At 43.6% G+C, this 27,473-nt stretch overlaps 1 long non-coding RNA gene across 1 annotated transcript in view; it reads left to right on the top strand.

The window, feature by feature from the left end:
* LOC311616970 overlaps positions 1 to 26,794 on the top strand; it is a 35,155-nt gene extending 8,361 nt beyond the window's left edge. The window contains exon 4 of the long non-coding RNA XR_014794026.1: positions 26,750 to 26,794. This is a non-coding gene — a long non-coding RNA (uncharacterized lncRNA). The remainder of the gene's footprint in view (positions 1 to 26,749) is intronic.
* Positions 26,795 to 27,473: the final 679 nt, after the last annotated feature.

Here is a 27,473-nt window from a genome sequence, read left to right as displayed (position 1 = left end):
TCTTATTCTATAAACGGCAGGCATTTCCCACTGATATAATGGAATAGTATGGGCTTTGGCATCAAATATAAACTCATTCTCTTCTCAGTAGTATGATTTGGGGCAGTTTCCTTTAAATTGCTCAGTTTCTCATCCATAAAATGGATCAAAGGTTATCTCACTCTGTGTGTGTGTGTGTGTGTTTGTGTGTGTGTGTGTGTTTGTGTTCAAAAGCATCTAGTGCCATTCCTATGCCATAATAGGAACCCACAAAACTTAGTTACCTTCTTCCTTTCTTCATTTTTTTTTTTCTTTCAAATTTAGGCTCATGAACTCTGTTATCAGAGATGAATGATTTGGAGGCACTATTAATTTCCCCAGAATAACTTACTGATAAATTGCTTACCGTATGCTAGGAAACGTGCTAAGTGCTGTGTGTACAATGAAGACTGGGTAGATGGACTGGGTAGATGAATTGAAGACCTGGTTCAAGTCCCATTTCATGTCCTCCAGATAAGTCACTTAATACCTCTGAGTCCAGTTCCTACATCTGAAAATGAGTGTGATGATCACCACATATGCCTACTTCAAGGAACGAGTGTAAGGAAGACCATAATAACTACCAGCAAAGCCTTTGGTGAACTGATACAGGTGGTTCTGCTATAATGGGACATGTATGTTCCTGAAACACTGTGTCCTGTAGAGTAGTTAAATAAAAACGGGGCATTTTGCAAAAATAGGGTTGAGGCAGATTACTAAAAACTTATACAATATTGTGACCACAATGCCAAGATAAAACTTTTTATCCTAATAACAATAATAAAGCTAAAAAAAAAAACCTGTTAAATAAAATTTGACTAAATAAATAAACATACACACCTATACAAGCTACAGCAAACAGGACTTTACTTTAAAACAAGGCTGAGGTAGCTTGATGAAGGCAAAGGGGGAGTGAAGCTGCTGAGTTATGGAACTGAGGGCAAATGCTCAAAGATGGGAGGTGCCATGCAATATGCTCTTTCAGGAAAGGGCATGTGGGTGAACAGCCCAGCAGGAGGAGGAGGGTGAAAGGGTGTCTCACCAGTACCCCTAGTACCGTATGCCTCTGTATCAGCCACACTCAGCTGTGTTAGTATCATTTCCACTCAGCTGTGCAATACTAAAACCTTAACATCCTGGGGAAAATCAGTATGAAATAAAGACACTTGCATGTTATGTTGTTTTTACCCCCCCAGTTACCAGTCTTACTTGTCTTACAGTAACACCTATCACAGTCTCATGTATTACAGCAAAGCAGTCCACCAGTGCATATGGAGGGGATCTGCAGGCTTTGTGAGCAGAACAAGCAGGGACTCCCAGACGTAGAATTCATCCAGAGACATGAATCTCTCCCTCTGGGCCTTCTGCCTTCCCTTCCCAGTGTGTTTGTCTACTTCCCCTTCCTCTCCTTGATTACAGGGTTCCTCTTCCTCACTAGCCTGTGAGCTCCTTGAGAGAGGGCTGTCATATTCATTGGTGTGCTCTGACAGTCCCCATAGGGGCCCTGGAGCAGAATGGTTGTTACAGCTGAAGCTCCTTTTGTAGGCTTAACCTCTGGAGCCAGGTCACTGGGATCTGATCTCGGGCTCTGTCCTTAACTTGCATAAGAACTTGGCCACATTCCTCTCTAAGTCTCCATGTCCTCATCTGTAAAACTGGGCTCATGATAGAACCTATTTCAGAGGGTTGCTGTGAATATTAACTGAATTGATATATAAAGCACTTAGAAATAGTACCAGGCTCAGTAAGTGTCCCAATAAATATTAATGGTAATTACTAGTGTTTTGATTGTAGTATATAGATAATAAGTAAACAAATTAATACAAAATCAAAATATGCAATAAATGTTATGAGTGAAAAGAACTGGGTAGGAACTATGTTTTCTCTGGTGTAGCTAGTAGGATATGGAAGTGTTATCCGACAGGTAGCTGGGAAATGATTGAGCCTACAGAGCTAGAAGATCTATAACCTTCAGTTTTTGAAGAACAGCAACAGTGGGGACCTTTTTAAAGAAGATGACCAGAAAGGGCCTCTCTGAAAAGGGGGCTACAGCATAAAAGATATAAACGCTGATACGGGGAGGGAGGAGAGGGCAGGAGGGGCAGTCCAGGCAGAGGGAAGGCAGGAAGGAGAGATCCCCAACCATCAGGTGGGGAGGACTTGACCCTACCAGCTCTGCACTTGGCTGATTTTGTTATAAAACCCTTTGTTCCTAGATGGGCAGTTAAAGTGTCACTTTATGGAGAGCCCTTAGTTGTGACTTTTAAGCACTGGAGACTGGACACTGGTACCATCCACAAGCTGAGGATTCTAGAACTCCATGTCTTCTTGGGCTATTACTGTGGCCCCTCTACATCGCTGTGTCTGCTGAGCCATTGTTTTATTTCTCACATTACACTTGAGCAAATTAAAGATAGGTAACACCATGACCAGGCATTTCTAGGTACGGTCTAAATTCACTTCCAGTCTGAGTTTTAATCACTATATGTTACTAACCACATATAATGTGGGTGATTTCGGTCACCTCATCTCATTTGCCTAGTCATTCACGAATACTCACTCAACGAATACCGATTGAGTAATAATTGGATGCTAGCATGACAGGAAGAAGGTCACTTGGGGTTCAGCTTCTCTATCAATAGCTTGGAGGCTTGGGCCAGATTTCTGGTGTTCAACCGCTAGTGTTGCTTCTCAGTCCCCATTTTATTAAACAAATTAGAATGGATTCAAGATTATTCATTTAACAGCATCAGCCTTACTCCCTGGTATACTGAGAAGCTTTCTCAAGAGGGAGAAAAACCAGGGGAGTGACAGCTAGCAGCTGGGAATTTAATTTTACCCAGAACTTAATTTTTCTCTGCCTACATCGTTAGGATATGTGAACCTCACTTGCCACAAGGTCTCTGTGGAAAGGGTGGAACAATACGAAACTGGCCACTCTCCCAGGTCCTTTTAGCTCTGACATTCTCTGAGTCCTGTGATCCTTTTTCCTTGTTTTTTTTTGTTTTTGTTTTTGTTTTTCATTTAGCACCACTTCATATGCATGTTTCCAAGAATCCATGTAGTTCTCTCTTGTCAGTCACTCTCAGGGATTGTGTTTTAGTTTGCCTAACAATTCCCTGTTGATCCCTCCCTTTTGACCCATTCTACTTTACAGACCTTTTCAGAGCCTTCATTTGAATGAATCCTGATTTGTGTGTGTGTGTGTGTGTGTGTGTGTGTGTATGTGTGTGTGTATGTGTGTGTAACTCCTCACACTCAATGTCTTTATACCAGAAGGCACTGAGCAACTATTGGATAAATTAGTGAATTTTAATTATTATCAAGAACCTCACCATAAACACACATACCACACATACACGCTATAACCTTTAGATTACTTGCCTTCTTTTGTGAGGGTGTAAATTCTTAAAATGGCATTGCTAGGTTCAAAGTTATAGGCAAGTTTCGTGCTTTTGTTACCACCTGCCAGATTGCTGTGGTGCTTTTATGTGAAAGGTAGTATTACTGATAACACTTGTGGTAATTATTTATAAGATTATCTTAAATAATTAATCAAGTCAGAGTACTTCCTCTCCTTTTTTTACCCCCATGGGTATCAATATCCTTTTGCATCCCAAACTCTAGTAGTTTCCCTACAGCTACTCAGATCAGTGCTGTGTGCCCTGAATTTAGTCAGAGGAAAGGAAATGGCTTCTCCCTCTCTAGGCCCCAGCAGTGTTTGTGTCTCCTTAAACTTTCCACTGTTTAGGCCCCAGCAAGCTTTGTGTCTTAGACACTTCACTGTTTTGCCAGTTCAGCACCAGTCTGATTTGGGTTTTTATCGATAATGCTGATGATAAAGTTACAGAGAACTATATCAACCTTGTGAGGATATTATTAACCCCATTTTTATACATAAGAAAAACTATGACTCAGAGAGGTGGCACAGTTTGCCTGTAGTCACACAGCTAGAAATGAGCAAAGATAGGATTTACTTTCCCAGCCATCTGATTCAAAGTCAGTCTCTCTCCACTAAACTAAAATATACCACTCCCCCAGTGGATGTTCAGGGTCAAGCCTCCTGGGAGGAGCAGGTCTGTCAAGTTCTACAGGACTGAGCTGTTTATCATTACAGAGGACACTCATCACTGTGCTAATTACATTAATTGCTGCCCACTCTTTGGCTAGGTGGGTGGCTTAACAACGCCTAGCAACATGGTAATGATGCCTGGGCCTGCCTTTCTACCTGAAAACATCTGACTGTTTTTTTTTTTTTTTCTTGTTAATTTACATCTCCTTCCTGTGGTGGCCAAAGATGGTAATAATAGGTTCTGTTGGTTGGACTTAGCAACTCTCTACCTTATAGGGGAAAGGTCAAGACTCTAAACTCTGCCCTCCCTTGGCACCACCTGTGTGCTTGACACTTTATTTAAGGGCTCTTTTATAATCCTCATGATAGCTCAGAAGTAGATATTATGTTATCCGCCTTTTGTTTTATGGGAACCCAGTCACCTGCTTGGATCACATAACTAGGAAAGGATAGATCTCTGGCCATCACGCTTATCTACACCACAGAGACCGATTCCTTCTGATGTTTGGAATCGAATTGCACAGCAGTGGAGGCCCAGTCTGTATTTCCAGAGAGCAAGGCATCAGGAATCATCAGTGTTTGGAGGAGGTCTCTAATGCTAAGGATTGAATATTTGACATTTCAACCTTCCAACTCCACTGCTTCCCCAGTCTTCTCAAGGAAATGTTAACAGAGGGTTCCAGTGGACTTCTTAAGAAGTAATTTGAAGACTAGGTCCATGTGCTGCTTGGGAATGGATGATGGCTCTGGCAATTCATCATAATTGGGTAAATGACTTACCTTCCTCAGAGACCCAGATAACAGAGCCTAATTTAGGAAGCAATTGACTTTGGAATGTTGTGTATGCATACACTTTATGGGTGTGTCTGTATCTATATGTGTGTGTGTGTGTCAATAAATGTGTGTGCATGTTTGCAGGAAGTCTTGGCGAGTGGGTGGATTTAAATGACTTGGTTCCTTTCTCACCTACCTTCTATCTATCAATGAGGTTTAAAAATATATTTTACTAATGTCCAAAACAACTACATTACATAGTGACACAGGGTAGTGGTTAGGATATTTGCAGCTAGACCATTGATTGATCTTGGCTCTGCCACTTACCAGCTGTTGTGACTTGGGCAAGTCACTTAACCTCTCTAGGCATCAGTTTTCTCATTTCTAAAAATAGGGATAATAACAGTTCTGACCTCATAGGGTTGTTATAAGTCAGTGAAGTTTCAGAGAGCAGGGAGTGTGTCTGTATACCTCTTTGCAGCAGCCAGAATAAGATTTTGAAAGAGCAGGTTTAGGGCTTAATCCCTCGACTCTGATCCCAGCGCTTCCATATTGGCTGTGTGACCGTGGAGGAATTACTTAACTTTTCTGTGCCTCAGATGCCTTATCTATAAAGTAGAGGTTCATTATTTCTACCTCAAATGACTTTCATACAATGAAGTGGGTGGTTAGCACATAGCGGGTACCTGTTTCCTTTATTCCCATCCCAGAGTCTTACATTCAATAATGAATTATCTGAGGCCTTGTTTACTACATAAAATATTCTTTTCTCTCACACTCCACCTTTATTTTCTCTTTCCTAGCCTTATTCTTTCTTTCCCGACCCTTCACTTCCCTTTCTTTTTCTTTCTTTAGCCAGTTTTGATCTGTTGTGGCTTAGCCCCTGTGTGCAGGCTCAGCTGCTCCCTGGATTGGTGCAGCAGCCTTCTCACCGACCTCCTTGTCTCTGTCTGGGCCCCTGTGTTATTCTTCAAACGAAGTATTCCTCCACAACCTGACCCAGACCTTGCTACTTTTCTGTGCCAGTCCTCCAGTGGCTTCTCATCACACTAAGAGCTGAATACTTAAGTGTGTGTGACCTATCCCTGAAATGGCAAGGAAGAGCCTACATAGATGATCCAGGTGATTCCTGGCCTGGATGGCTCACTGATCAGCATTTGTCTTACCCAAACCAAGGAGAGGAGTGCTGAGAGGAGAATTCGTGGTCGCTTAGGGGCCCACTCCTTTCACACACACGCCTTCGGGATCAGCGTTGTTTCATCTGCAGCAGTGACGTGTCTGCTGTCACACTTGTACTTTAAGCCATGGTTGTAATGTTGTCTAGTATTATCACAGTAGCTTTACCATATGATTCACATTGCCAGTGGAAAGATGCATATGGATCAGATAACAATCACTTGAGGCTTAAATTTAGCACCACTACAAAAAATCGAAAGTTAGAGGTGTGATATCTAATTGTTTCTAGACAATGAAAACAAAAACACAATCTTCCAGCAATGAATCACTCTTCTGCACCTGGTCTCCCCCTCCTGTCACAAAGAGTGCGAGCTTAGTGAAGGGGAACAGCACTGAGAGCTCAGGGTTCCAATCCCAACACCACCACTTACTCACTGTGACATCTCAGGCAGATTACCCCCTCCCTGAGCCTCCACTGGAACATTTCCTTGAGAAGGTCCTCTACAATGGGCCTTAAGAACAGGTACTCAATAATGCATGTGGATTGAAAGATGACTAACCTGGATGCCTGGGGTAAAGCAGCTAGCCCACCATAGAGTGAGCCTGCAGGAGATGCTAGTGCCTTCCATGCTGACTGACTGGCGCACCTGTGGTGTTTTAATAACCTTTCTTTGGCTTTGGTCAATCTTTAGGAGAGTCAGTTCAGCTAAAATTGGAGACAAGCCCTTTCCAATTAGTACATCCTCTGGTTTTCATGGAAGTCCTACTGTTTGCAGAGTGAGGTGGAAGATTCTGGGGTAGGTGGGTAGGCTTGCTATCCCAATAGTGAGAGGCACAGTTTCTGCTCATATCACAGTTTCTGGGGCTGGGTAACAAATGCCACATACTTGGTGGCTTCAAGCAATAGGAATTGATTCTCGCACAGTTCTGATAGCCAAAAAGTGTGAAATTAAAGTGTCATACAGGCTGCATTCTCTCTGAAGTCTCTAATGAAGAATCCATTCTTTGCCTTTTCTATCTTCTGGAGACTCCAACTGTTTCTTGGCTGATGGCCATTCTGATCTCGGCCTCCCTCCTCACAGGGCCTTCCTTCCTGGGTATCTTTTCCTTAAATCTTTCTTTCCTTTCTGTCATTGGATTTTGGGCCTAACCTTAGAGCCAAAATGATCCCATCTTTAGATCCTTGACCTAATGATATCTGGGAAGATCCTATTTTCAAATAGGGTCACGGATACTGAAGATGGGGCATATCTTTTGGGGCACACAATTCAGTCCACTATCATGCCCTCCAGGAATTTCAGATTAGAAAAAGGGACAGATCACACACAACTGACCAAAGTATCAAGTAAAGAGTAAAACAAACCTTCTGGAAGGTCAGTCATTCATTCTCTGATCCAGAAACATTCCTAGAGCCTCTGCTGAGCTGTGTGCTAGAAAGCAGAAATGACATGTTACAGGTAGAAGGGGACAGAGAAACAGACACTTTAGCCCAGTAGAGTAAGGCTGTGTGGAAGTGGGCCCTGATACTGTTGGGGTTTAGCAGGTCTGATTTCAACCCTGGAGGAATGGTAGTATTACCTGCTGCCTGAAGGATGAGGGAGTAGGAGGAAGTCATGCCCCAAAGGAGCAGAGTTCTAGAAAGAAAGAACAAAGGAAAGAAAGCCTGGCCTCTGAATCCTACACAAAGTAGAGGGCAGTGGGCTGGAGAGACAGGCAAGGGAGGGATTGTATAGGTTGCCAGAAGCCATCCAGAAAGCAGGGGAGTGCCATAAACTATTTTAGGGAGAGGAGTGACATGACATGACCAGGTCTGTTTAATAAAAATAAAAATTAGAGAAAGTCTTTAGTGAAAAATGATTTTCCAGTAGATTTTAAACTGCATGTACTATGGGGTTATTTTGTGTGTGTGTGTATGTGTGTGTGTGTGTGTGTGTGTGTGTGTGTTTAAAGAAGTATAGCGTATGTACAAATCATAAGAGGGCAAATTGAAAGAGACCAGTCCTGTGTGTACACCACTTAGATTGTTTTGGTGTATGGATTGTTAGAGTGGAGGCAGAAGAGAGTTTGAGGTGGGTCAATGATTCAGAATTCCTCTTCTTTGTTCTGTGGAGAAATGACTCCCATAATAGGAATAACCTGGGATTTGGAGTAGAAAGACTCAGTTTTGAGTTCCATATCTAGTATTTCCCTGCTGTGTGATTACAGGCAAATAACTGCACATTTCTTATCCTCAGTTTTACCATCTATGGAATGGGCTAACAGTATCTGCTCACCGAGATGGTATGAAGGCTAAATAGGATAAAGCTGGAGGAAGCTCTCTGTGCTATGCAAAAACAGTTGGTAATATGATTCTCAAATTCTAATCTGTCTCAGATCTGTACTTTTTCACTTCACCTTCTTCCTCCTCCATCTGACAGTGTTTCAGATAAACGAAGAGAGGAAGAAGGGATGATTTCTCTTTTCACAACACATGTTTTGTTTTTCCCTATTCCAAAATATTATACCAGCTCTGGAATGTCATACCTATACCCTTCTTTGTCCCTGCCCTTCCTGTTCATCTCACACATGCAGGCTCACAGAGGCAGAGGGTGGAGGGCAGGGAATTAGGGCCATAGAAAGAGGATTGAGAGTGGAAATGAATCTGATTTATCCTTCCCAGTCTTCACTTGGAAACTTCTGTCCCTCAGCTCTTCACTGGGTTGTGGGTGGGAGGTGGGGAGAGACACAGAGGGAACATGACATTAACACTCAGCCTGCTGGGTCATTTATTGAGGCAAAATGAAAGCAGGGCTATGACAGTGCAAAGCCAGCTAAGGTTAAGGTCTTACTGTTCAGAGGCAAAAAGCCCCAAAGGAGTTGAGAAATAGAAGAGACCACTCACTGAACTGGGTAAAACCCCGTAAAGAAGGTGATCTCAGGTTAAGACTTTTCCTCTCTTCTCCTATTTCAGATTCTTGGGATTTCTGCAATGATTATCTTTATCATCTATAGTTTACCAGACCATTCTATTATGTACATTCTCTTATGTGATCCTTACAACAAGATCGAAAGCTAAGTATGGATTGTAATTACCACTTTTCAGACCAGGAAACAGAGATTTCCAGTGACTTGCTCCAGGTCATATCATTGTTAAAAGAAGGAGAAAAAAAAAGCTTTGAACCCACCTTCATCCAGCTCCAAAGCTCCTGCTCTACCGTTTCATTGAATGTACCTGGAAGGGAGCCATGTGTTTATCGGGCTGCATCGCATTGCATGCATTTTTAGTATTTGTGTGCGCATGTCAACAGACACGTTGACATGCCTGCTGGGTGAGTTGTAACAATTGAGTTTTGAGCAGCTGAGTGCTTTTTTGCTGGCAGGGCCTGACTCAAGGAGAACATGACAGGAAGCATACAAGCCCACTGTGTGGGAGGTGTGAGGGCTGGCCTTGGACAAATTATTGGGAAATATCTCTGTTTCGCCCAACTTCTCTAGGTGAGGCTTTGGGGTTTTCCATGACTATTTCCAAAGCACAATTTATTCTCCATTCTTTTTTTTTTTTTTTTTTTTTTTTTTTTTTTTTTAAGAACTAAGATTTGTTTAACACCCACTATGTGTGGGGCATGGTACTTGGTGCTTTACATCTATCACATCATTTAATTCCGACAAGGCCTGCCAAAGGGCAGCATTCGTGTCACCGTTCAGCCCAGGAGACACATTCAGGAAGGTGGCCATTTGCTTAAGTCACTCCACGGGTGTGGAGCAGGTCTGGGCTCCCGCCTGGTGCTGAGCAAATCACAGGCCACACTGGCATTTTAAAGTTATTGATAGAACATTTTATTTTATGATAAAGTTGTAAATTATCTCTACTGCATGAAGCAGGATACCTATATACCAACGTTGCCCCTGCTCTTTTAGTGAATGAAATGCTTTTCTTTTCGTTATTGAGTAACTGAGCTGCTTGGTCTCAGAGATAAAAATCTTCCCTCCAGGCGGGGGACTATACATGGCTGCCCTTGCCCATTGGCCTGTTTTCTTTTTGTTTTTCCTAAGGCGCCTGGCCTCCTTATAAGACCTTCCCCCATCATCACCATTGTGTGTGGCTGCTGAGACAGCCCAGCCATGACAGGAAGGCAGGATCTGTGGCCTGGATGAGCCTGTGGTCAGAGAGACCTGGTGTCCATGAAGTCCAGAGAGACCTCTGAGATTGGATATGGGCTCTAATGGTCTCCTTAAGATCCTTGGTCCCCACTCACCTAATACCACAACCGAAAGTAGATGTCCTCCGTGTCATTTGAGAACCTTTGGCCTCTGAGACAAGCTTTGGGCCCCCAGACCCTTTTAAGAGATGATAACAATTTTGAATACCTGAATGGTCTTCCTTTTTTGCACTGAGCAGACAGATGAACCAATCCTTTCAGAAGTGGAATGAATAATAAAAATGAAGGTCTTTGCAACCTTAGGGCCAATCTTTTCAATTTTCCTTTAAGGGTCACAAAATCAGGGAGCAGTGGGGAGAGAACCTGGGGGAGAATGAGTTCTTAGAATGGGGTGTAGTGGAGAAAGCCCGAGATACTTGGTGCACTCAGCTTCATCTCTCTGAGCCCCATGTTTCTCTTCTTTGCTCCAGGTCCCAGATAGTTGTAGTGAGAATTAAATGAGAATATCTTTATGCTTTTATTGCAGGGTCCCAACACAGAGAAGGCTATTAATGTCAATCATGAGCCACACTATTCTTGGTGCTGAGAATACAGGAACAGAACACAGTCCCTGTCCCTAAGAAGCTCACCATCTAAAGGGGCACATCTTTACACAGAAGCTTAAGGAGTGTACACAGGTCTAGCTCTGAGTAGAGAAGGAAGGCTTTCTGGAGGAAGAGACATCTAAAGCTTAGGCAAAAGTCAAGAGGCCTGGGTTGAACTTTAGACTCTTCCCTGAATTGCTCTCTTCCTTTCTCTGGGTCTCCCTTTCTGTAAAATGAGGGAATTAGAGTAGGACGTTTTCCTCTATGGTCCCTTGTGACCCTAACATGCCATAATTCCTGTCTCTAATCGGAGGGCTGAAAGCAATTTTTAAGAGATGGATGGATCTTTTAATATTTAGCCACTCAACAAATATTTAATAAAGGCCTTTCATATGTCAGGCACAGCACTAGGTGATGGGTATAGAGTGACAAGCAAAACAGATGCACCTCTGCCCTCATGGAACTTCTAGTTTAGTCTAAACGGTTTGGGGAACTGTCTCATCTCAGATAGCTGAAGAATGCCAGGGCTCCAAGGGGAACACTGCCAGCTAAAAGAGGATGTAGCTATACAGTAGATGTAATAGATGGGCAAAGTTGGTTGAACAAATCAGTCAGTGCCAGCATGTTAAGAAAGCTCTTTGGGTGACCCTAGGGTTGGAGAACAGTTTCTAGGAGAAGGGAAAGGTTGTGGGAGCTCTGGCCAAGGGCGTGTGTAATTGCTAAATAGTTTGTTTGTTGAGACACCTGAGAATGGGAGGACCTGCCCCTACCTGCCCAGTTCTCAAGGTGGGCATTTACTAGGAACCACGACAGCTTCCCATGCCCTGTCTTTTCACTGGATGTGGAGCCAGTGCTGATGCTGGAACCCAACAGGAGAAGAGAAGAAAGGCCAGAGAAAAATGTCAGCATTAGCATGACATTTGGGCCAAGCCCAGAGGACCCTGAGAAGCTGTAGAGTCTCCATCTGTACCCCTTTGGGGGAGATATGTGGCCCAGTTGGGGTGTAGGCTACCTGACAGTTGGCCCTATAGTCATGGTTGGAAGGGTGCCTGGGAGGTGGAAAGAACCTGGACTTAGGAGTTAGAGACTGCCTTGGGTTCGAAGGCTGTTGGAATCTGGGGCAAATCACTTATCCTCCCTGAACCAGCTTTCTCTTCTGTTAAATAGACATCACAACATTGGCCTCTCTAAGATGCCATGCGGTTTCAAGCACCTAAAATAAGTACCTGGGACTAACTATAGACTTGATGATTGGCATTGATAAGCATTACATTATCAGGACCCAGATCCTGTTTCTGTGCAGTATAGAAAGAGCTAGAAATAACTGATGATAAAACTTAACAAGGAGATTATATTATCTTCAATGTAAGTGAAATAGTAAAACAAGACTGAGTTATTTAACAGTTATTAAATGTCTATTATGAGCCACACTATTCTTGGTGCTGTGAACATGGGAACAGAACACAGTCCCTGTCCCTAAGAAGCTCACCATCTATAGGAGCACATCTTTACACAGAAACTTAAGGATTGTACACAGGTCTAGCTCTGAGTAGAGAAGGAGAAGGAAGGCTTCCTGGAGGAGGAGACATCTAAAGCTGAGAGCTGAAGGATGAAGACTACTTAACCAAGTGAAAGTAGGCAAGGAAGCAAGGAAGGAGCTGGGAAGGACATTGCAGGAAGAAGGAATTGCACTTGCAAAGGCCAGGAGGTAAGTGGGCACAGTAGATGTGATCATGTGCCCAGCTGAGTGTGCCTTTCCTCACTGTGAACTTGGTATAAAGGCAGCAGGAGACCAAGGAGAGATTTTAAGCAAGGAAGTTGGAATAACACCATCATATTTGCATTTTAGGAAGAATGCTCGGGGTTATAAGTGTCAAGTTATATTGGAGAACTATTGAGATAAGATGGTTCTTTCCTCTTCCTGCTCCTCTTTCTCTTCCTTCTCCTGCCCACAAATGATGGCTCACATAAGATGGAATAACCCACATGAGCATGCCTGGTGTGTAGTGTCTAGCACATAGTAGATGTCAAGTTAGCATACATCCAATCCCTTTTAAATGTAGTCCTTGAAAGAAAAATCCTCTAGCATGAAGTACAAGTTGGGGCAAAAGAGTTGAGGGTGTGGCTGTTTGTATTTTCTGGCTGCTGTTCAGGTATAGCCGACAGGATTTGGGTCAAAGGAAGTTCCCCAGACAGTTTAGTCCCAACCAGTCATCTAGGGCTTCAGGGAGGGCATGTGAAGGTCATAATATCTCCCCTATTTAAAGAGGTCACTCCTCACCAGCATCCTGGTCTTGAAAACTTACAAGACATGGACAATCCTGTTAATTTGTTGGAGTCAGCTTTCTCACCTGTAACTTGGGGATGAAGTTACCTGTGCTGCCAGCCACATAGGGGATGTCATGAGGATCAGAAGAATGTGAACCACAACAAAAGAATACAATAGATTCCATTCATTAATGCCCACCTGTGCCAGACCTTGTTCGGTGAAGCAGGTATTATCATCATCCCTCTTTTATAGATAAAGAAATCCAAGTTCAGAGAAATGATTTGAATAAATGGGGGGCTGTAGCTAGAGCCCTGGCCTTTAACCACTGCACCATGACACGACTACACTATGACCTGCTTTCCTTGAAAACCACCAACGCTGTCTCTGAGTTCTCAGCACGATGAAGGTGTTCCAGAAATTTGTGCGGAAATGTGGAAGAAAAAGGAAAAGGTGTAGTATCTGAAGTTAGAAAGTCTATTCTAATGCTGTCTGACCCCACCCCTCAATCAGCATAGGGTCTTTCCCCAGATGCACCCCTAAAAATGATCCCTTGCCCCATATTAAAACGACCTGTTACCTATCTGACTCCTCATTAGGCTGGCACTGGTGAGGGCAGGGACTGTGTCTGGGTTATGGGTTTGTCCCCAGGGCCTTGTTCAGTGCCTGGCACTCAATAAATATTTGTGAATAAATCTCTTCTGTTGCTTGCCTGCATTTTCTTCTCACACTTCCCTCTTGGCCAAGAGATCTAAAGCAAAGGAGCTGGGACTTCTGTAACAGGCCTCTGAAGGTTGTTGGGCACATGCTGATGGTGAGCCAGTGAGCGGTCAGAGGGCAAGCCCTGGGCCAAGCCTGACACTCTCCCTTCAAACCTCCACTGCTGGATGGACCTGGGGGGACTGGAATGGTCTTTCCCACTCTGCCCACAATCTCCATGGGAACTGATACTGGTGGTCTGAGCACAGGGCCCACATGTCACATGAGGAACCCTAAGGGTTTGCTGAGTGGGTCACAAACCCTAGGTATGTGACCCACTGCATGTGCCAGGTGGCTTGAGTTGTCCTCACTTGGCTAATGGCTGGTCAACAAATCACATGAGAACCAGAACAATCCTCAGGCACATTGAGCAACCAGCTTCCCTTCCTTGCCCCCTGGCAGGAGCCGGGCCAGGGAAAGTGAAGAAACCTGTTCAGGGCCTTGTGGGGTGGCCGTGGGTGAGGCCCTGCCGGGAAGGGGGCAGCTGAACCAGTTTCCATTTCTCCCAGACCGGATGTAGCCTCCTAACTTGTGACTGGGGCAGAGGCAGGAGAAATGAGTGCCCTGGGCGCACCCCTGTGCCCTCCAGGGCTACACTGGCTTTGGTAATGATAGGACTAGAGGCTCTAGGTCAGCAGTCACTGGGTGTGTGACTTCCGGCTGCTAAAGCAGGCAAGAGGGCTTGGCAGCCGCGAATCAGCTGACAGGTTGAACCCAGAGAGACTTTGGACTTCCAGTGAGCAGGTGGAGGACAATGTGGTAAAGGGCAGTGCCCAGAAACAGCTGGGTAATCGACCTGCTCTCCAATGTCACAACCTGAATGTTGTGCCTTACCCCATGCCTTCCCAGGGCAGGGCCTTGGGATGGGAAGAGCCTGGGAAAGACTGTCGTTTTGAGTCCCAGCTGTTCTACTTATAGGTTTTTGTGCTCTTGGGCAAGTGATTTCGCCTATCTGAGCCAAATGAATATGGGAATAGCTACCTAAAAATATGGTGTGAAATATGGTGCTATGGCCTAGCACATAGTAGGTGCTCATAAAAAGGGCTCCCTTTCCCTTCTTGGTTTAGAACCAGATCTCTCTCCAGGTCCTGAAGTCAGGCCCCTCAGGTGACTCTGGGAAAGTGGGATCTGGGTGGCAGGAGGCCACCCTTTGGGTCTCTGTTTGCCAAACTATCAGAGGGGACAGGGTGTTTGGGAGGATCCCAAAGGCTGCCTTTCGTTCGAGTTTTGTGATCCTAGGAAAGCAGTTCAATGCATTCTTTCATTCAGGTATTTTATTTATTCAGATTCCTATCAGGTGCTGGCTGCCTTTTACTGCCTCCCCAAGCCACGTTCCGGCCCACCAGTGTTTCGTCCATACAAGGCAAGCTCCGCCGGCTGCTTTTTATTTAAATAAAGCCCACGGCCTTCCGCCTGCAAGTCGCCGCGGGTCCCGCCTGCCCAGGCGGCCCTAGGGGGAGGCAGGAACCGGTGCCCCCGCTGAGGCGTAGGCCTCTAGAGTCTGGGAACCGGCCACGCCCAGCTCTCCCGCAGGTGCGGGGGATTTGGGGCCAAAAGTAGGAGTAGAGGGAGGAAATCCAGGCTTAGACCGGCAGTGTTCCTACCCATTAGCACCCTCATCCATTGATCATCCAGCACCAGGCAGGCCCATCATTCCAAATCCTCCCAGCAACCCTGCAAGGAGTATTCTCCCCATTTTATAGACGGGGGACTGAGGCTCCCTGAGTTTAAATCGCTTGACCAAGAACATCCTGCGGGTTAAAAAAAAAAAAGGGGGGGGGGGGGAAAGGGGGTTGGTGGTGTCGGGGGCAGAATGAGAAATTCCAATAGAAACTATCTGGTTGGAAAACCCAGGTTTTCTCCACCTGCCATCAGTGAGATTGTAAAAGTCTTAATAGGGAAGAATACAAACAAAACAAAACAAAACAACAACAAAAAAAAAAACAACACAAAAAACCGCACAACAAATCAGATGAACAGACCAGTGGGAAAAGAAAGGACCTTCCAGAGCTTCCTTTGGTTCTCAAACAGGGGTGGGTGGAGGAGAGGGCGATTAAGCCACAGATTACTTTCCCTGCAATTTTACTCCTTTGTAAATGAAAAAATATAGATTCTTAGTAAAACACATGATGACAGAGAAGAGTATAAAATGCCCAGAACAATTTTAGCTGAAAATAGGAGACTTCAAAGAAATTTCAGGCTTTTCCACACCGTTCACCTTCGCTGGGTTGTTAACGCCCTTGACACAGCTGGGCAAACTGAGTCCCAACCTGAGCCAGAGGCAGAGCAGGAGGAGAACCCAGATTTCCAGACTTCCCCCTGCACAGCTGTCTGCTGGGGGCAGGGGCACTGTTTGCAAGTGCTTTCCTCGGACATCTACTGCAGATCTTTGTCACTCAGCCAAACGAGTGGGGGAGATTCTGAGTAATCTCAGTTTGCAGCACGGCTGGGAAAGCGAAAGGGACACGCGGGTGTCGGCGGGGGAGGGCGACCGGTGGAGAGCCCAAACCCCCCCCCCCCCCCTCCCCGAGCAGGCTGGGCCCCCGCTGGGTTCCTGGTGCGAGCGCAGGATGCAACCTGCCCAGCAACTCTCAATCTCCCACCCGCAGCCTTCCAGCTCAGCGAACCACGCCCCAGCTCTCGGCCCACCCCGCTAGAACCTTACCTGTCTAAGTAACCTGGATCCCAACCCTCAGCCCCTCAGGGGACTCATTGGACTGCTGGTCGGCCCTCTCAGCTTCAGGCGCCTGGGACCTTGCTTGCGGGGACAGCCAGGTGGTCAGGCCTAAGGTGAAATCCTACCCTGATACTTGCTGACTATAAGGCCTTGAGAAAAATACCTCTCTCACTCTCGGTTTCTGCATCTGTAAAATGGGGGTTAGCAACACTTACCTCATATAATTGCTGTGAGAAGTAAATGTGTGAGTATCTGTAAAGGCCAACCCATTAAATGCTGTTTTGCTATTATTGTTAGGCAGGCCAGGGTAGGAATCTCAGGCCAATTAAGAACTGGACGACCTGGGCAGGTGTACTTTCTTCAGTTCCCCCACCTGGAAAAGGGAGCTTCCTTACTCTTTGTCAGGGTGGAGGAGAGGACACAGGATCTCCAGCATCTGGCAAGAACACAAGTTGTTACATCGCAACTCTCTTTATTTGCCAGCATTGTCTTAAGCACTTTGCACTGGTTGCTCATTTAATTCTACAATTATAGTGTGAAGAAGATATTACTGTTATCCCATGTCACAAGTAGGAAACCTAGGCACAGAGAGGTTAACTGATTTATCTGTAGCCCCGCAGCCACTAAGTAGGATTTGTATCCATAACACTTGGCTTCATACTCCATGTTCCTAACCCCTGGGCAATGCACCAGACACTGTGCTTAGGCTGTGGGGATGCAGCCAGAGGAACAGCATAGTCACCTCCTTCACAAAGGGCAGGGTCTCCTTTCTCAGTTTATTGGCCTTCCTTCGCATATGATTGAGTAATGCATGTACTTTCTTATATTGCATATGCACAATGTGTGTACCTTGTACACAGGTGGTATTCAACATTATTAGTTTCCCTCTCCCTGTATCTTTTGGGGGTCCAGTTGCAAGTACCTACTTGGAGTGTGGACATCAGGTGTTCTGGGTGATAGAGCAGTGGTGTCTAGTAGGTGTTCTATTAACCCGAGTTCTTCTTTCCCTGTATTTAGTGATCTTCCAGTTAAATACACAGAAACAGCACACACTTAAGGTTTACATCTTTTAATAATAAGAATTGCTTCTGCCTTTGAGAATTACTGTCTGTGCTGTGGGGTTCCCACAACTGAGAGCAAGTTTACTGTATTTATCACTCAGTCCTTTCCAAAACAGGTTATTACTGTGACATCTTTAGTCAAAGGTGCTGGATTGTCCTTCTCTTACTCTCCCTCTTCGGGGTCCCTGTGATAACTCTTGCTGTAAATGGTTAAAGCTATTAAATTTAGACTATAGATCTTCCTGTGATGCAAATGTAAGTTGTCATTCTATTCATTGCTTAAATGTTATGATTATTTCAAGCTTGGCTTTTGCATTTAAAGCCTTGAGTTAAATGTGGAAGAAGTAAGAGAGAAAAAAGCATAACAGTTGGAAATGAAAATGGGCACTAGGTAGGTTTCCAGAGTAATAAAAAAACAGCTTTAATTTTAAAAGATGTTAAGCTTGCTCTGGTTCCAGGCAGCATATCCTAAAAGTTCCCATCATTCATCGTGGCTGTATTCTAAGGGTCAAAACCACCTTTAGACAACTCAGTGAACTTAGTAGATGACATAGTATTACATTGTGAGTTTCTTTCTCTAAAGGAGGTAGCCTGTGGAAAGCATTCAGCACATGGTAGGGAAAGCTATTATGATTAGGGATTGGGAAGCAGTTGAAAACTTTACACTCACCTGACATTTATTGAGCAATAACTATGTGCCAGTTATTGCAAGTTTATTATTTCAAACCTCACAATAAGCCTGTGAGGAAAAACACATCAGGTTATAGAAGAGGAAGTTGACATTCCAAGAAGTTCACTCTCTTGCTTGTCTCACTGGAGAATAAGGGGTAGACCTGCATTGGAATTTGGGTCTGACTTCAAGTTCAGTGTCTGAACCACTGCACTGCACTGCTTTTTCCTGTTTGTCCAACTGTCAGTCACCTTAGAACTGGAGGCTGGAATGAGAGAGGACTTTAAGAATCATCTCAGCCAGGGTTTCTCTGCCTCTTCTATAATCCAGGTTCCACTAGATAAACACAGAACCTTACACTCTCTTTGAGTTTTAAACTCAATCCAATTTAAATATGACTCTAAAGCAAGTCAATGCAAAGGCACAAAGTTTCTAGCGTTTTGTTTTTTCAAACAAAGAGCTTCTGGTTCCAGCACCACACCTCCACCACTGCAGCAGAGAGCTGCTCACCTGGGGCACTACCCTGGGCCATTTACATCCCAGAAGTTGAGTCCAGAGACGGTGACTTGCTAGCGACACAGTCAGAACTTGAACTCAGGTCTGTGTGACGGCAAATACAGTCTTTTGTCTAACCCCACTGCTTACCTCTCATTTGATCTCTCACCACTACCTGTCTTAGGGTTGCTCTCTGTGAAAACTTCAGCTTGACTTTATCCCCTGTAGTTGCAGAAAGTGTCCTCCTTCCAGGCCTTTGCTCAGACTCTTCCTCTGTTTGAATGCCTTCACTGCCCCTCTGCCCCTTTTTTGCCCATTCGTCCAAGGTCAGCTGAAATGCAGCTTCCTCAGGGAAGTTTTCTAGACTCCTGCCTGTATCCCAATGAAGGGGGCTGAGTCCTCTTTCCTGCGGCCTGTGTAGAAGTATCTCCTGGCAGTTAACACAAATGTTGTTTACAAGTCCCCCTCTCTCTCACTGTGACCATCCCGGTGTCTCACTACTAAAATTGTAGTGGTTGGGTTGGACCATATCTCTCTTCTTTCAGTGGAGTGCCTGGCATGTAGCAAGTGTCTGGCATATACAAGTGCCTGACATATAGCAAGCACTCAGCAAATGTGCATGAAATAAATATTCGCACACACATACACATTGAATGTCACCATCCAGTTATTTTATTTTAATAGTTTTAAGTCTTCACCCAGGCTGTAAGCTTTCAGAGAAAGCTGTCCGTCTTCTGTTGAAGCAATTGGGAGCTACTGCAGGTTTTTGAGGTAGAGAGTTCCTTGGTGCACAGGTAACAGAGAGACTTGCTCATGGGATTGAAGCTATAGATCTCCCAGTTTCCAGCCCTTTTCCTTTGTAATCTTTCCCTGGAAATGTTTTATTTTTAAACACGGGGCTGGGATGGAGACATTTTTCATTTAAAAAATATTGCCTTCTATCCCCCAGGTGCTATTTTGGGCACCATGGATATAGCAGGGAGTAAGGTGCACAAAATATCTTCTCGTGGCATTTACATTCTCCCAGGGTAGAAAGACCATTATAAAGCAAATAATAAATATATTTGTTCAGATGATAATAAATATAATGAAGAAAGATCAAGAGCACAAAAGACAGTTGGAATGGGAAATAGGCAGATTATATTATTTTATTTTTATTGATTGCAGAGAAAGGAAGGGAGAGGGAGATAGGGATAGAAACATCAATAATGAGAGAGAGTCATTGATTAGCTGCCTTCTGCACACCCCCCGTTGGGGGGGTCAAGCTGTAATCTTGGCATGTGCCATGGCCTCCTGGTTCATAGGTCGACGCTCAGCCACAGAGCCAGACCAGCTGGGCAGGCAGATTATCTTAGATGGCGAGGTTCAGAAAGGTTCTTTGAAGAAGTGATGGTTGACAGAGCTGTGAATGCAGTAAGGGAGGTGAAGACCTGTGGGAAGTGCATTACAAGTAGAGGGAGTAGCACGGGCAAAGGCCCAGGTGGAAAGAACTGGGCACATTACAGGAACAACAAGATGGCTGAAGTGACAGCATGAACAGTGGCTGCGATAGATTCTGGGTTGTTCCCAATGGCAGCTCCTAGGGTCAGATGATAAGATTGGCCATGGCAGTTTGTATTGAATATAACCTAGCTATTGATAAATGAATGATTGAATGAATGGAGCATGGCTTATCAGCCAGGAAGTTGGAGTGAACACCTTGGTCAAATTTTTATAGGTTTTAGTCAGCAACAAATGAAAGCTTTTTTTGGAAGCAAAATATAAGAACAATATATATTATCTTTAAAATGAGTTTAAATGATCAAAATAGAACAAAGTCAGGATGATATTCTGAGTGTAAAATAGGTGGCATTTTGGTGTTAATTCCTTAAAAGGAATCTGCCAAATTCATCCCAAGGATGTTTTAACTGAAATGTAGAAGTTACTTGCACTGTAATTTTGGAGTAGCACTAACATGCTACCTGCAGGGGGTAGGTAGCTTTAGCTTAATCCTGCCAGGGTACTTGGGAGTATGGGTTACAAATCAGCCTTCCCAAGGGTAGGATACTATACGGCACCTGATGGTTCTCCTGAGAGTAGCTGCTGACACTGGTCATTGAAGGCACACCAGAGCCCTTACTAAAGTGTCCACTTTTTCATTTGTAAAATGGAGGTAATACCTTTCCTGTCAAATTAATAGGGATTCAATGAGACAGTGGGTGAAGAAGCATATTGTGAATTGTAAAGTGCCAATAGAGAAATAAGGAATTACTATTTTCCTCATCCTTTTTGTCATCTGTATTTCCCAGTCACTGAGGAGACCTCAGTGTGGAGGTCTTACCCCCTCTTCATCAGGGTGCTATTGTGCCCAGAGGACAGGCTTTTTGAGTCAGAGAGGCTTCTCCTGAAATCACTGCTCTATGGTTACTAGCTGCTGTGTAACCCTGGGTAAATCGCTTAACCTCTCTGAGTCTCTTCTAAGAACTCAGGTGAGTGATATTCACCACAGAGGTGTTTGTGGTAAGACTCAAGCAGGAGAGCATGTGCATCTGTCCTGAATTGAATCTGGTATAAGTTCAATCAGGGCTGAACGCTTCTCTTGCCAACCTCCTCCCACACCTGGATCTTCAATGAGATGGCCCTAGTTGGGGGTTGGTCTAGCTCAGTGGCCAGCAAACTCATTAGTCAACAGAGCCAAATATCAACAGTATAACGATTGAAATTTCTTTAGAGAGCCAAATTTTTTAAACTTAAACTTCTTCTAATGCCACTTCTTCAAAATAAACTCGCCCAGGCCATGGTATTTTGTGGAAGAGCCACACTCAAGGGGCCAAAGAGCCTCATGTGGCTCGCGAGCCTCAATTTGCCGACCACGGGTCTACCTTTTTTCTAAAGCTTCTTGTCACATGCCAAACTGAATCATGGTGAGTTGCATGAGTTCCTTTCTCCATTAGATTGAACTCCTTGATGAGAGAAAGTGTGTCTTGCAGTTCTCGCCACTGGTATGGGATGGGCATACTGTTGTAGGCACAGGGGAAAGAGCACGGGGCTCAGAGGTCTAGGTTCAAATTGTCCTCTACAACTTCCTTGTGGTAAGGTCCTGGATAAATCATTTAACTATTTTTAGATGCAGTTTCTTCACTTGATAAATAGCTGAATAGAGATGCATATATTTAGCGGTTGTTGGAAAGGTTGGATATAATGCATGCAAAATGGCTAGCATGGTACCAGGCACATATAAGCCTTAATAAGTAATGCTGACTGACTGAAGGCTCTGTCCAGCGTTAGATTCTATCATTGATAGAATGGCCTTTTCCTGACAGAAGTAATTGGAAAATGTTCACAGGAGTAGGTTTGCCACTTGCCCGTATGCCATTTGCCCTGCAGAGGAAAAGTATTTTATCCCTGACATTGTTCAAAATGACTTGCACATGGTAACAATAAAAAAAGAGACTGACACATTAAATTTTCACAACAGATAATGCACCCCTTTCTTACTTGCACCCAGGGTGGACTTCCCCTCCCTCCTCATCTTTGGTTCACTGCTGGCTTACAGCATTGAGAGAGATGGGGGTGGTTAGGAGTGCTGTAATTAAAAGGCAGTGAGATGAATGCAAACAGAGGTGGGTCTATGTAGGAGCTGGGGTTTTGGGGTGCCACCAGGGAAGGCTCATGGAGGAGGAGTCTTTGGTCTCGTCTTTCAGGAGGAGTGGGACCATGCCAACACTGAGAGGAGGAGGAAGGGCAATCAGGCCAAGGCACAGGGTTTGCACACTGCATGAGTATGATATTCTGGGAACCTCAAGCAGGAGGTTTTGGTTGGGGCAGAACCAACAGGACATCTTACTTGTATTGAAAATCTCCCAGGGAGTAACTTGGAATGGCTATTTTCTTGCAGTCTCTGGAGAAGATTCCAGCCTGCTGCTCTATTGTTCTCTGAAAACAGAGCCTGGTGGAACCCTGCCTTGGCCCATGGCCATTAGGATATTTCTCAGGGAAAGCCCTTGGACCAAGAAGTCTGTTTTTTCTTTTCTTTGGAAACTATCGTGCTCTCTGTGAAAACAAAGGAATTTGGATTCTGTTCAGGAAAAATGTAACCTACAAACAAATAGCCTTGGAAAATCTGTGCCTCACCCTCAGTGCCTGGGTCAGGCACAGGGAGAGCCCCACCCTCCACTGCTTTCTAGCTGGAGGCCTTTCCTTTTTCCTCTTCTGTATGTTGTCTCTGGCTGCCCAAAGGCAATGCCTCCTTTTCTAGCCTCTCCCTTCCCTGCTGCTCAGGGGCCAAGTCTTTGCAAGTGCCTGTTCTACCTGGCCTGTCCTTCCCTCCTCTCTGTTCTTTAGCATCCAGCTTCAGCATCTCTCCCTTGGCTCCAAGTTCCCTGTGTGGTTAGTTGTTCCTCTACTGTGTTGTTCTGGACACTTTAAAATTTAAATATTCTTTCCTTTTCAGATAACAATTCCTAATTTCATTTTTTAGAACTATAATAATCTACACTAATCAAAGAGTAAGATACAAATTGGCTATCCCTTCATAGCGCCCACCAGCCAATCAGGAGTGAGTATGCAAAATTAACCCAATAAAGATGGCAGGTTAATTCACATACACAGGCACCAAGTGGTGGTGGTGGTGTGGGGGGAGACACGGACACTTTAGTCATCACCATGGCGACAGCAGAGGTGTTCTGCACCACCCCAGCCACTCCGGGCCTATGGGCAGCATGGGAAGGTAGAAAGGCAGCTCTGGGCTGGAGAGTAAAGGCAGCTTGGCCAGAGTGAAGGCAGTGCTGGCAGCCAGGGGGAGAAAGCCCATTCTTCCATGAATCTTCATGCATTGGGCCTCTAGTAATAATAATAATAATGGCTGCTGACTATTAAACTGCTGTAATATGCCAGGCAATGTGGTACATAATGCTCATAAATGCTATCCATCCCATATGCAAAGTGCTTAGGACAGAAATTGGCACATAGTCAGTGCTAAAAAAATTTCCTTATTATCTTTATTATTTATCTTAATTCTCTCAGAGCACTTGCAGCAAATACAATTTGTCATGCTCATTACAATGATTCTAGTCTGTGAGGTCCTTGAGGGCAGGGCCTGTCTTCTTCCTCTGGGATCTACAAACATGTGGGTATCCAAAGCAAATGTTGGTGAGTGAACATCTAGCTGTTGAAGTGGATGACTGAGTACAGAGGCTTATTTCAGTAGTTTATAAATCAATTTAAGGTAGCTGCAGCCTCAAGAATGTAGGGCATGGAATCAGAAGATCTGGACTCAATTCTATTCTGACTACCTCCTTGAATTGTGACCGTGGGTAAGTTAGCCAACCTTTCTGAAACCCAAATACTTACTTTCCAAAATGGGGATAATAGCCCCTATCTTGCCTCATTTAGAGGTTTGCCTTGTGTATCATATGAGCCCATGTATGAGAGAGCTTGATGAATTATAAAGTATTTTATTTTTGTGAATCTTTATTGTTAGAATCATTTTGGTCCCCAGTTTTGTGACCACCATACTTGAGAAAACATGAGCCCACAGGTAGCTCTACTTAGACAAATATCAAAGTATCATTTTTGTTTTTCATAGTGTCGAAAAATGACTTTCCTTCATATCTGGGATACTACTATTTCTTTTCCTCAACGCATGCATCCGAGGTATTAGTTTCAATCTTCTTAAAGGGTTTTAAAGGGTTCTTGATTTTGCCACTTGCTACTTTAAAAAATATATGACCCTAAATTTCACAGTTACACTCTCTCTCAGGAAATATTCGTTGAGAATCATAATCAAACAACCACAGTATTTACTGGATTGTTTTATTTATTTATATAATATTTATTTATTTATTTATATAATAAGGGAGAATGAAAAGTATAAGACATGGCCTTACTCTCAAGGAGCTTACAGTCTAGTTTGGAAGTCAGGGTTACAGAATATGATCTGAGAAAGGGGATATGTCCCCCTCACCTCCCTGGATTAGGTGGGTTGAGAAGGTTGCAGGGAGAAAGTAGGTCTTATCTTAAGCTTAAAGGAAGACTAATGTTTAGATTGCAATCCTGGGAACATAATTTATAAGCCAAAGCCAGAGACATAGAACTAGTGCTGTTAACACTTCCTCTTTCAGCAGGTTGTTGATTTCTTTAGTTATTGGTGGAGCTGGAGGAGGATTTGAGATCATTCCAAAAATGTGCTCACTGACAAATGTCAGAATTCAAAAAGCTGCTGATGCTTTTATGATGAGAAAATAAAAACTTCCTCCTTTTTTTTTTTTTTTTTTTTTTACAGCCATGATATTCTTGTATTGAAAGATGTCAGAGAGAAAGCTGTCTACAGAAAATTGTAATACTCTAGCTTCAGCATAATAACAGGTGCTCCTTAGTAAGGGCAACTTAGATTGCTGAGAATAGGATGATAGTAACATAAACTCGAAGAAGAAAATTTTGATAATACACAGTTGTGAACGAAAAAAAGAAAAAGAAAATGAGAACACCAGATCTGAAAATGTATATAATGCAGCCAAATTCATAGTCAGAGGTAAATTTATAGCCTTCATGCTTTCACTTAAAAATAAGAATAAATAAAAGAAAGCAACTAACAGTTTAACCTAAGAATTTAGAAAGTGGGTACCAAAACAAAACCAAGAAAAGAAAGACAATAAAAAGTATAAGAATAAAAAATGAATTAGAAAATCAATAAAACAGTAAAATTTATAAATATATTCAAAAGATGGTCCTTTGAGGGAAAAATAAAGTAGACAAACCTTTAAGAAACCTACTTAAGAAAAAGAAAATGAAATAACTGATATCTGAAAAGTTTCTATAGTTTTTAAAGCACTTTCTCATTCCTTAACACTCTTGATCCCCAAACTAATTCTGTGGGTTATATATTTGCATCCCTATATTACTAGTGATCCAAGTGAGGATTGAAGTGAGGTTACTTTGTTAGGATCACATAACTAATGAGTGGTAAAACCACTGAAATCTTACTAATCCAACCACAGTTGAAGGAACTATTAAATGGATAAGAAAATCTCAGGTGTATATATGGGGGTGGGGAGTCGGTAAGAAGTAAGAGGCATGAGAATCCTCTTCTAATACTTGAAGGACGCTGCCAGCAGCTATAGGAGTCTGGGTTTGTGTTTTGTGTCTTAGCTAGAAGGATCCCAACCAGTAGGTAGAAGCTACAGAGATTTTTATTTCACATCAGTTTACAGTTAAAACTAGGATTGACTGAAAACAAATAGGGTTGGATGATGCTGATACCTGCATATGTGTGATTATCAGGTCTTAATTTGCCATAGCTGCTAACAGATGCTCATCTGCTAGAGCACATGTGTCAAACACAAGGCCCGCGGGCCAAATCCAGCCCGCCAGGCCTTGCAATGTGGCCCACACCGCGCTGTCATCACTGCACTCCGCTGTCAGTTTATGACATTGTCAGTTTATGACTGTTCAGTAAACCATTCGGCCCGCGATTTAGGCTGGATTTTAGATTTTGGCCCCTTCTCTGATTGAGTTCGACACCCCTATGCTAGAGGGAGACTAGGGGAGGAGGAGGGTTGTTAACGGATCTTATTACTTGCTATACCTTTCCAACTAGATATTAGGTAAGATTTGTGTTTAAAAATTATAGGAACATGTACTTTGAATTGTTTTGCATAAACTTATACTGTTTCTCAATAAAAACACAGTGGTTTACATAAAATTATGTTATTTTCATGAGCCAGATACTGTCCTAGGGCCTAGCAATGTAAGACTGAAATAGAAGACATGGGCTTCAACCCCCCAAGGGGTCACAGTATAGTGGGAGAGATATAACATAAAGTAGAGGCAACCAGCTAGAATATTGTAACAATTAGGTACTCAATAAATATTTGAAGAATGAACGATTGAGTGATTTTCTTCCAGTAATCTTTATTGTTGTAATAGCATTGATTTTATAACAGAGTGAGAAACTGCTCCAATTTGCTGAGGCCTGAGAAGTTTCTTAGGACATGATACATTCAGTGCTAAACCCAGGAAAGTCCCAAGCACACTGAGATGAGTTGGTCACGCAATTTTACACTTTTTTTTTTTTTAAAGGAAGTAAGACATAAAAGCCATGTCAGTAACAGCAGCAACAACAGTTATGGGAGCAGAGAGAGGAGGTACATTTCATCTTTAGGGGGGGAAACAGGTAAGGCTCAAAGCTTCATTAGAACAGGATGATGTCTGTCTTGGTAACCACTATATTCCCAGAACCCAGCACAGTGCTTGGCACATAGCTGGAATTCAATTGATATTAGTCAAATACATAAATTAATTAATACAAATTAAAAGCATTCAAGCTGAGCCTTTAAGGCTATGTAGAATTTTGATCATAAGAGAAAGGGGTGTGTGGTATATGATTTCAAAAAACAGAGAACTGGGGTATAGTAATTGATAAATGTGATGTCTAATGAAGTCTAGTCTTTTCCTATGGCTATTAATATACTTCTTGGGAAAAGCCCTTGAAAAAATAAGTCTGTTGTACTTCCTCTATTCTTTTTTCCCCCTCCTTCATCTGTAGACCCTCCCCCACCTTTCCTTTCTGCTTCCTTCCCTTTTATCTGTTGGAAGAGATAACACTCTTACAGAATAGACTCTTGAATGTCTTTCAGGGCAAGGCTAACTCACAGCAACTAAACCATCCAGGGAAGCCTCCTGTTTGGGAATGCATCGAGGTGTAGGTTAAGCAGGAAAGATGAGATTTGGCCAAAAAAGGACAAACAAGCTAGGTAGTTTTAGTAGCATGGGAGGAGGGAGGAGTGAAGGGGCATTAAGTCCT

Source organism: Pipistrellus hanaki (genome assembly GCF_964339955.1).
Source record: "Pipistrellus hanaki genome assembly, chromosome: 2".
Classification (NCBI taxonomy): Eukaryota; Metazoa; Chordata; class Mammalia; order Chiroptera; family Vespertilionidae; genus Pipistrellus; species Pipistrellus hanaki.
This window is presented reverse-complemented; position numbering and strand designations above follow the sequence as displayed.